An 11,476-nucleotide genomic window follows, 5' to 3' on the forward strand; every position below is an offset into this window, starting at 1 on the left:
AACTGAAATCCTTCAAAACCACATAAGGCTTCGATCAAGATTGAAACCAGAAATCTGCATGACTTAACTATCTGTACAAAACAAGTCATGCTTCATTCATTGTCCCCTCAATGACTACTAAGGCCTAATTGCAAAACTGCACAAATGTCATGAATATACTGTATTATAGCAGTTACTTTATTTGCTAGCTATTACTGCCTTACATATACATTCAAGTATGAAATATAACCAAGCAGATTAATTAATGAAATAAAACAAAACAACACTTTATAAATCCTCAAACTTCCAGATCATCCATCGAAACTTTAACTAATTAAACCAAACATAACCACTAATCTTAAAGCAGAACTGAAATGCTCCCACTGATCTAGCCACTCCGATCTTCCATTAATCCCATATTCTGAACATGTCTATGAAAAGCTTCCTTTGGCAGTCCTTTAGTGAGAGGATCTGCAACCATGTCATTTGTGCTGATATGATCCAAAATTGTGTAGCCATCTCTTATCTTTTCTTTTACTGTAAGAAACTTAACATCCAAAATCCTTGAAGCCTTTGTTCTTTGTTCTTTTGTTTCCTTTTGCAAACAAGATTGCTGCACTATTATCATTCCACAACTGTACAGGTTTATGTATAGAGTCCACTACTTTCAAGCTTGTAATAAAATTCTTCAACCACATTGCCTGTGCAGTAGCTTCATAACATGCTAAAAATTCTGCCAACATTGTAGATGCCACTGTGAGAGGTTGCTTGATGCTTCTCCAAGATACAGCAGCACCTGCAAATGTAAACACATATCCTGATGTTGACCTGAGATCATCCTTACAACCTGCAAAGTCTGTGTCTGCAAATCCTTCTAATTTCAAACTGTCACTTCTTTTAAATACCAACTTGTAATCCATAGTCCTTTTCAAATACCTTAATACCCTTTTGCCTGCAACCCAATGCGCTTGTCCAGGATTAGCTTGAAACCTCCCTAACACACTAATAGGAAAAGCAATGTCAGGTCTGGTGCATACTTGTGCATACATCAGACTTCCTACCAAAGAGGCATAAGGTTTGTCACTCATTTCAGCCCTCTCTTGCTCAGTTCTTGGTGCATGTTCTCTGCTCAGTTTGTCTCCTTTTGAAATAGGCATGTCAGTTCCACCACATTCTAGCATATTAAACCTTTGCAATACTTTTTCTACGTAGTTCTTCTGTGATAAACCAAGAGTTCCTTTCTCTCGATTCCTGCTGATTTCAATTCCTAAAACATAGGTTGCTTCACCAAGATCTGTCATCTCAAAATGTTTGGACAAGAATTCTTTGCAGTTATGCAACATTGACAAATCTGTACATGCCAATAAAATATCATCCACATACAGTACTAGTATGATGAAATTCCTCCCACTCATCTTCATGTAAATACATTCATCCAATGCATTCTCTGTAAAACCATATTTTTTAACAAATTCATCAAACTTAATGTACCATTGTCTTGAGGCTTGTTTAAGACCATAAATTGATTTACACAGTTTGCATACAAGATTTTCTCTCTTCTCTTGAATGAAACCCTTTGGTTGTTTCATATATATATCCTCCTCTAGATTTCCATTCAAGAATGATGTCTTTACATCCATTTGATGCAAGTGTAAATCAAAATGAGCCACTAGTGCCATTATCACTCTAAATGAGTCTTTGGTCGAGACTGGTGAGTATGTTTCATTGTAGTCTATCCCTTCTTGCTGTGTGTATCCCTTGGCAACTAGTCTTGCCTTATATCTATCAACTTGCCCTTTAGGGTTTCTCTTAGTTTTGAAAACCCACTTGCAGCCTATAGGTTTACAACCTTATGGCTGGTTAACTAGTTTCCATACACCATTCTTCTCCATAGAACTCAGTTCCGATTTTGTAGCTCCCCACCAATTTTCACTCTTCTCACTGGACATGGCTTGCTTATAGTTTATAGGATCTTCAATTGAATTTACATCATGCTTAGATTCTTGTAAATAGACATAGTAATCATTTGGTAATGCTTTTTCCCTTGGTCTTTGAGATCTTCTTAATTCTATGTCCATTTGATTATTGGTTTGTTCTGCAGGCAGATTCACATTTTTGTTTTCTAGTGGCAAATCCTGCATTTCTTGATTTTCTTGCTCAAGTATCATTTGATCTTCAACTAAACCATCTTCTTGTACAGATTGCATGCCACTCAAGTCAAAACTGGGCAGTGTAAGAATTCTGCTATCTGTATTAGAACTCACTGTTTCTGTATTTTTTGTCACTACTTCATCAAAATCAAAATTTTCTTCTTCTGTTACCTCAGTTTCAGACTCAATAAATACTGCTCTTTGTGTTTCTACGAATCTAGTTGTGTTTTGAGGGCAGTAGAACCTGTATCCTTTAGTCCTTTCTGGATAGCCAACAAAATAGCCACTGGTTGTTCTTGAATCCAACTTTTTCTCCATAGGATTGTACAGTTTTGCTTTTGCTTTACAACCCCAAACTTTCAAGTGATTCAAGCTTGGTTTTCTTTTCACCCATACTTCAAAAGGGATAGCATTCACACTTTTAGTAGGTACCCTATTTAATATGTAGTTTGCGGTTTTTAAAGCCTCTCCCCAAAGAAATATCGACAATTTGGTACAACACATCATGCTTCTCATCATATCCTTTAGAGTTCTGTTTCTCCTTTCTGCAATTCCATTCTGTTGTAGGGTGCCTGGATTAGTATACTGTGCAATGATTCCCTCTTGTTGCAGAAACTTAGCAAAAGAACCAGGATTTCTCCCAGTTTCATCAAACCTTCCATAATACTCCCCTCCTCTGTCAGATCTAACTACTTTGATCTTTAGGTCCAACTGTTTTTCTACCTCGGCTTTATAGATTTTAAACATGTCCAAAGCACTGGATTTCTCTTTAATAAGAAAAAAATGTCCATATCTAGAGTAGTCATTTGTAAAGGTTATAAAATAGTTGAACCCTTCATGAGTTGGAGTTGGAAAAGGCCCACAAATGTCTGTGTGTATTAGTTCCAGCAACCCTTTGCTCCCTGTTGCTCCTTTCTTCCTTAAATTGGTTAATTTTCCTTTTACACATTCAATGCATACTTCTTCCGTGTTATGATTCAATGGTGGTATGACTAATTCTTTGCATAGAATTTTAATTCTTTCCTTTGAAACGTGACCAAGTCTCCTATGCCACAGAGTATATGAGGCTTCTTTGTTTGTTTGAGTTTCAACAGAGTTAATTTCCATGGTTGTTTTGCAGCTTAATTGAAACATGCCATCAACAAGACTTGCTTTTCCAACTAATTCTTTATTTCTGAAAATAGAACAACCAAAATCATCAAAGTTCAAAGTGAACTTTGACTTTACAAGCCTATCAACTGAGATTAGGTTCTTCCTCATAGTAGGAACATAAACCACATCTTCTAATTCCAAAACAAAACCAAAAACTAATTCAATCCTAACTACTCCAATAAAATCAACTTGAACTTTCTCTCCATTGCCCACGAACACCTTCACTTCATCCTTGCTTGGCAGCCTCTTCCTTATGAACCCCTGCAAAGAATTAGTCACATGAATAGATGCTCCACTGTCTAACCACCATGAATCACATGAAAAATCAACTAAATTTGATTCAAAACAAACCAGAATCTGATCAGTGTTACCTTTAGTCTTTTGTTTGTCCAACCACTTTTTGTACCTCCTACATTCCTTCTTCATATGTCCATTTTTCTTGCAGAAGAAGCATTTGATTCCAACTGGCTTGAGAGCACTTGAATAATCCTTTTCTTTCTGCTTACTAGTTTTAGAGTTTTTGTTCCACTTGTGCTACTTTGCGTAAACCATATTTATCACCTTAGCTCCCCTTTCTCTTATCAGATTGTCCTCAATTTCGACACTTATGGTGATGAGATCATTGAGTGTCCAACTTTCTTTTTTAGCTATATATGTATTTTGAAGGGACTTGAACTCCTTAGGCAGTGAGTTCAATGCAAAGTGCACCATCATATCCTCATCTACTGTCATGTTCAACTCTTGTATTTTTGCTCCAATGTCAATCATATTCATGATATGAGCTCTAACACACCCTTGCCCGTCATACTTTAATGAAGACATCTATGACAAACCTTTTAAGGTTTACCAAAGAAGGAAGAAACGATCAGCCAATCCAACATTATCATTATGGTTGGGGTGAAATCTTAGTTTCCATATTTCAATAGGAAAGCTATTTTTTCCAGATTCCAGATTTCACTAGGATTTCTAGATTTTCCAGATTTTACTAAGTTTTAGTTTCCAATTTTTAGTAGGATTTGATTTAAGTTTCCTAGTTTATTTGGATTGGTTCCTTTGTGGATTAGGATTTCTTTTTAGTAAGGGATTTTTATCCTATTATCTCTAGGTTTTAGTTTGCTATAAATACCCCCTATGTAGTTCTTTTAAAATTCAGTTGTTGAGATATAAAGAAAAGCTTATTTTCCAGAGATTGGAGACTACTTGGTGTGAAGCCAAACCCCTGGAGTGATTCCAGACCTATCCCTTTTGTTCTATTTTCTGTTTTCCATTGTTTTCGCTTCCGCTAAACTACCTAAATACTCAATTCACCCATATCCTACATCAATTTGGCATCAGAACCTGGTTCTTGTTTTCTTGGGTTCAGAATTTTCGAGTATTTCTTGTTCTTCACACTGTGTGTCAAGTGATGGCTCCGACTAAGCCTGGAAAGACAGACGAGCCAGCGACGGACTTTGAACGTCTTGTTCAGATGATGGAAAACCTATCAAAGCAAGTAGCAGATTCGGACGCTAGATCTAGACTCGTGGAACGTCGCCTTGCAGACTTAGAAACAGCTAACCAACATGATGAAGCAAGTGTGAATGGAGAAGAGAGGAATCATGAGCGACAACGTCATGATAGAAGGAATGATCGAGACGCAGAGAGACACAATTTTCATCGTGGCTATGAGCAAGACCCTGATGAAAGGGTGATGAGATCAGTGAAAGTTGACGCTCCAAATTTTGATGGTGAGCTAAATCCTAAAGCACTCCTCTACTGGTTAGCCACCCTGGATCGCTACTTTGAGTGGCATGACATGTCTGAAGCTCGAAGGGTGAGATTTGCTAAGATAAAATTGGTGGGTCAAGCTGGATTGTTTTGGACCAATGTTGAAACGCAGCTAGAGAGAGCTGGGGAAGAACCAATCATCCATTGGGGTGAGATGAAAGAAAGGTTGAAGCAGAAATATCTACCATTATCCTATCAACAGAGTTTGTTGGACGAATGGCAAACTCTTCGTCAAGACAACATGCCAGTTGCTGAATATATTGCAAAATTTGAGGAATTCATGTTGCGATGTGACATAAGGGAAGATCGAAGGATGACTCTTTCTCGGTTCAGATCAGGACTTCGTCCAGAACTTCAAAGGGAATTAATTCCTCATACTGTTAATACCTTAGAGAAGATTTTTCAGATAGTACAAGAATTAGAGAAGTATTTAAAATCCTCCAACGTAGTCAAGCGGATTGATCCTTATAAATCTGATTTTCGTGCTGGTACATCTGGGACAAAGCCTAATACAACGTCTAAGGGTTTTACTACAGCAAATTCAGCTAAAGTGGACAAAGGAAAAGGAGCACTAGTGGATACACGTAATGGTGGAACACAAAGATGTTATAAATGCCAAGGTTTTGGACACTTTGCTGTCCAATGCCCAACGAAGGAGACAACAAGAAGTCTGATCACAAACATTGACGAACAAACTGACGATCAAGGCGATTTTGAGGAAGATATTTATGAGCCCTAGCAACCTGTTGAAGATTGTGGCAACGACCTTGAAGTCCCTCATCCAACATTAGCAGTAGTAAGATGTACTTTGGCTCAACCTAGGAAGGAAACTGAGGATTGGCGTAGGACTTCCATTTTCCACACTTACATCAAGTCCGGTGATAAAGATTGGAAAGTGATCATAGATAATGGCAGTTGTATCAATGTTGTATCAACACTAACTGTCTCTCGTCTTGGCTTATTGACCGAAAAGCATCCTGAACCATACAGAGTAGCATGGATTGACAACACTTCTTCAATCCCTGTTACCCAACGATGTCAAGTTCTTATTCAGTTTTCATCCTACAAGGATCATATTTGGTGTGATGTGGTGCCAATGGACGTGGGTCATATTCTCTTGGGAAGGCCTTGGATATACGATCACAACGTGACCATCTTAGGCCGAGAAAACATATGTTCATTCATCCATAAAGGGAAGAAAGTCACTTTGAAGCCACTTCAACCCAAGTCTACACCAAGCAAGGAGGAGAAGAGTCACGTAAGCAAATCCAAAGCTCTGCACATCATTACCTTAAAAGAATTTATTAAAGAAGTAGAAGATGCCCCCATATATGTTCTAGCCGTAAGGGAATCAGGGCGTTTCGCTAATATGGAAGTGCCTTCCACGGTGAGACCAATTTTAGAAGAGTATCAGGACGTGTTCCCCGACGATCTCCTGAATGAACTTCCTCCTCTCCGAGACATTCAACATGCGATTGATCTTGTTCCTGGGTCAACATTGCCCAATTTACCTCACTATCGAATGAATCCCACAGAACATGCAGAGTTGAAGCGACAGGTTGATGAACTTCTTGCTAAAGGATTTATTTGAGAGAGCCTTAGTCCTTGTGCCGTACCCGCCCTACTAACACCCAAGAAAGATGGCACGTGGAGAATGTGTATAGATAGCCGGGCTATCAACAAGATTATAGTCAAATATCGATTTCCCATACCAAAGCTCGATGACATGCTGGATATGATGACCGGTGCCACTATCTTTTCCAAGATAGATTTGAAAAGTGGATATCACCAGATTCGTGTTCGGCCAGGAGATGAGTGGAAGACAGCCTTCAAAACAAAAGACGCCCTATATGAATGGTTAGTTATGCCTTTTGGACTAACCAACGCGCCGAGCACTTTCATGAGAGTTATGACACAAATTTTGAGGCCATTCATGGGTAAGTTCTTGGTTGTTTATTTTGATGATATCTTAATCTATAGCACCTCACAAGAGCAACACCTTAGCCATCTAGAGCAAGTCTGCACGGTTCTTCGAGCAGAGAAGCTGTTTGCTAACCTTAAGAAGTGCTCGTTCATGACTAGTGAAGTTATCTTCTTGGGGTTTGTTGTATCGTCGGAAGGCATGAAAGGTGATCCGGAAAAAGTAAAGGCTATTGTTAGTTGGCCAGAACCGACAAATATCCACGAAGTGCTTAGTTTTCATGGATTGGCCACATTCTATCGTCGTTTTATTCGTGGGTTTAGTTCAATCACAGCTCCTCTCACGGATTGCATGAAGAAGGGAGAATTCCACTGGTCTAATGCTGCTGCAAAAGCGTTCAAAGAGATTAAGGCTAAAATGGTTGAGGCTCCAATAATGCACCTTCCAGATTTCTTAAAGCCTTTTGAGGTAGCTTGTGACGCGTCAGGGGTAGGAATAGGCGGAGTATTGAATCAAGAAGGGCATCCAGTAGCTTATTTCAGCGAGAAATTGAATGAAGCCAAGCAAAAATACTCTACCTATGACAAAGAGTTTTATGCAGTTGTTCAAGCTTTGAGACATTAGAGACATTATTTGTTACCACAGGAATTTGTTTTATTTTCAGATCATGAGGCTCTTCGATATTTGGGTTCACAAAAGAAATTGAATTCCCGCCATGCAAAGTGGGTTGAGTTCCTTCAAGAGTACACATTTGTGTTGAAACATAAAGCTGGTGTGGAGAATAAACCAGCAGATGCTCTTAGTCGTAAAGTTTCTCTTATACGTACTATGAGTGTGGAAGTTACCGAATTTGAAAGATTGAAAGAAGACTATTCGATATGTCCAGATTTTGGGAAAATGTATGCTGCACTTTCGGAAGACAAATCCAGAAGTAATGACTTTGTTTTACAAGATGGTTTTCTCTTTAAGGGTAATAAACTTTGCGTTCCCCGCACATCAATACGAGACTTTCTGGTTTTGGAATTGCATGCTGGTGGCGTAGCTGGTCATTTTGGGAGAGACAAAACCATTGCTCTTGTGGAAGACAGATTTTATTGGCCAAGTCTCAAACGTGATGTTGCTAAGATTGTGGAACGGTGTCGTACTTGTCAACTTGCGAAACATAAGAAGCAAAATACAGGGTTGTACACTCCATTACCAGTACCCCATGTCCCATGGCAAGATATCAGTATGGATTTTGTACTTGGACTACCTACGACACTAAGGAAGCACGATTCTATCTTTGTGGTTGTGGACCGTTTCTCCAAAATGGCCCATTTCATCCCTTGCTCCAAGACATTCGATGCTTCTAAAGTGGCTAAACTTTTCATGGATGACGTGGTTCGTTTGCATGGTGTGCCTAAGACTATAGTGTCGGATCGTGATGTTCGATTCATGAGTTATTTTTGGAAGACTTTATGGCGCATGATGAGTACTAAACTCCAGTTTTCTTCCGCTTATCATCCACAGACAGATGGTCAAACTGAGGTGGTTAACCGAAGTTTGGGCAATTTGTTGCGATGTTTGGTTGGTGAGCACATTAAGTCATGGGATTCTATGTTGCCTATTGTGGAGTTTGCTTATAATAATTCAGTCAACAGAAAAATTAGGATGAGTCCGTTTGAAGTTGTGTATGGTCATAAACTTAGGGCTCCTATAGACCTCATGCCCATGTCAGCTTCGCATAGATCATCTGCATCTGCCAATGAATTTGCACGCCATATTCATGACTTACATGCTGAGATTATTCAAAGGATTAACAATAGCAATGCCACATATAAAAGGGCTGCTGATGTTCATCGCAGATTGAAGGAATTTTCAGTCAGCGATTTTGTTATGGTTCGAATCAAGCCAGAACGATTTCCTCAAGGAATTGCAAAGAAGCTGCAAGCTCGTAGCATGGGGCCTTTTCAAGTTTTGAAGCGATTAGGCTCAAATGCCTATATGTTGGAACTTCCTCCTGAAATGGGGATCAGCCCAATTTTTAATATTGAAGATTTGGCGGCATTTAAGGAACTTGCTGCTTCTGAAAATACTCTTACTGATGAGAATCCAGATCCATTTTCTATATCTGATTTTTCTTCTCTAACCCCACTCTTACCGCGCCCTGGGCCTAAAGAAAAGGATATTGTTGAAGATATTTTGGACGATCAGATTGTTTCTACAAGACAAGGTGGATATCATAAGTTCCTAGTCAAGTGGAAGAATAGACCAAATTCAGATAGTACTTGGATTACACAGGAGGACCTACAACGCATTGATCCCGACATTCTTGAGCGTTACTACAGTTTTATCTCGCCGGAGTCAAGCTCTTTTTAGCCCGAGGGAATTGATGCGGACATCTATGACAAACCTTTTAAGGTTTACCAAAGAAGGAAGAAACGATCAGCCAATCCAACATTATCATTATGGTTGGGGTGAAATCTTAGTTTCCATATTTCAATAGGAAAGCTATTTTTTCCAGATTCCAGATTTCACTAGGATTTCTAGATTTTCCAGATTTTACTAAGTTTTAGTTTCCAATTTTTAGTAGGATTTGATTTAAGTTTCCTAGTTTATTTGGATTGGTTCCTTTGTGGATTAGGATTTCTTTTTAGTAAGGGATTTTTATGCTATTATCTCTAGGTTTTAGTTTGCTATAAATACCCCCTATGTAGTTCTTTTAAAATTCAGTTGTTGAGATATAAAGAAAAGCTTATTTTCTAGAGATTGGAGACTACTTGGTGTGAAGCCAAACCCCTGGTGTGAAGCCAAACCCCTGGAGTGATTCCAGACCTATCCCTTTTGTTCTATTTTCTGTTTTCCATTGTTTTCGCTTCCGCTAAACTACCTAAATACTCAATTCACCCATATCCTACATCATACTTCATGTCAGTCAGTTTGTTCAGTAGTGAGCTCTTGGCAGATTTTTCAGAAACTTTGAACCTCTGAGCTATGAACTCATAATACTCCTTTGCACTTTCAGTTTTTGAAATGCTGCCTTTGACAGAAGATGTCATAGACCTCTGCATGATTAACATGGTCATCCTGTTAGCTTTTTCCCATTTGACATACCGAGCCTTGATTTTTGCATAAGCATCAGTGGCAAGTGCTTGAAGAGGAGTTTCCTTGAGAACATAGTCATAATCCAATAATCCTAGAGATATCGCCAGATCTTGTTTCCACTTGGAGTAGTTTGTTCCAGTCAATGTTTCGATGGAATGATAGCTTGAGGTATTCACTGTAAATCACAATTAAATAAATAAAACTGTCCCCAAAACTGTATTCAAACATTATTAATTCATATCTTTGGATCATGAATCAAACATGTTTCCAAAACACTGGATTATTATGGTTTAACACAACACCCTGCACAAGAAAACTTCAATCTTTGGATCAAAGCTTTCTCGTTTGGTTGTGTGAAACCTTTTATCCATGTTTTTCCACCACAGTTAACATCAATTCATACTCTTCCTGTCTTTGGATCGAGAAGAATATAAAAGGCTATGAACTGTGATGCAAATTTTGATCAATCTATTGATTTAAACTATATCTGCAACAGTTTAGGCTGCTATGGCTCGCCTAACTTATGCAGCTGCAATTTTAACCTTTGATCAATAGCCTTTCAAGCATGATCGAGTATGATACTTTATACTCTAGATCATACCTTATCAAATAAGATATGCAATTTTTAATCTACATGCTAATATGACTCATTGATCAGAAAATTTATGCAGATTTTAAAAACAATACAGATTCTTTATGAAGATTTTAAAATTGGCAAAACAATTTTAGATTTAAGAACAAGACCTAGTTCTCTGATACCACATGTAAGTTCTTTCTTGTCTTTGAGTCTTAAATACTGATCTTGGTCTGACATGATAGCTTTGAATCGTATAGAAGCCTTCTTCCCTATGCAGTTTTTGTATCTCTTTCTCTGGATGGGGTGAGATTGCTTTCGAGTGAGTGATTAACTGCTTGGGAAGGGACTGCTATTTATATGCATTTAGTTCGGGTATTTTGCCCATCGAAGAATACCTGATCCTATCCTGATTGCATTAGAATTAAGTGTTTCAATCCATATGTGATTAGGAATTCTCAAGGTTCTAGTTTTCCAATTAATATTGCACTTTAACTAGAACTGCAGATCTGCTCTAATCCTATTTCTTGACTAACACCAAAGCTGCAAACCTCATGTGATTAGAAGACCATCTCAAAGTGGATTAAGATGATGCAATGTCTTACAGTGGGGTGTGATGACTCTGTTTCAATGATGGGTTGTGCGATGGGTTTGGGTTTGCAGAGATGAGTTGTGCGATGGCTTTGTTTCAAAGGGGATGAGGTGTGCGGTGGAGCTTGTTGTAAATTTGATGGGGTGTGTCTGCAAGAGGAGGGAATTTTCGATGAGGTGGGGCTTGATATGGGATGTGGTGGGATTTGATATCAGATGGGGTGTGTCTGAAAGGGAAGAGGGTTTTCAATGGGTGGT

This window comes from Prunus avium, chromosome 7 (genome assembly GCF_965620075.1).
Source record: "Prunus avium chromosome 7, drPruAviu1.hap1.1, whole genome shotgun sequence".
Taxonomy (NCBI): domain Eukaryota; kingdom Viridiplantae; phylum Streptophyta; class Magnoliopsida; order Rosales; family Rosaceae; genus Prunus; species Prunus avium.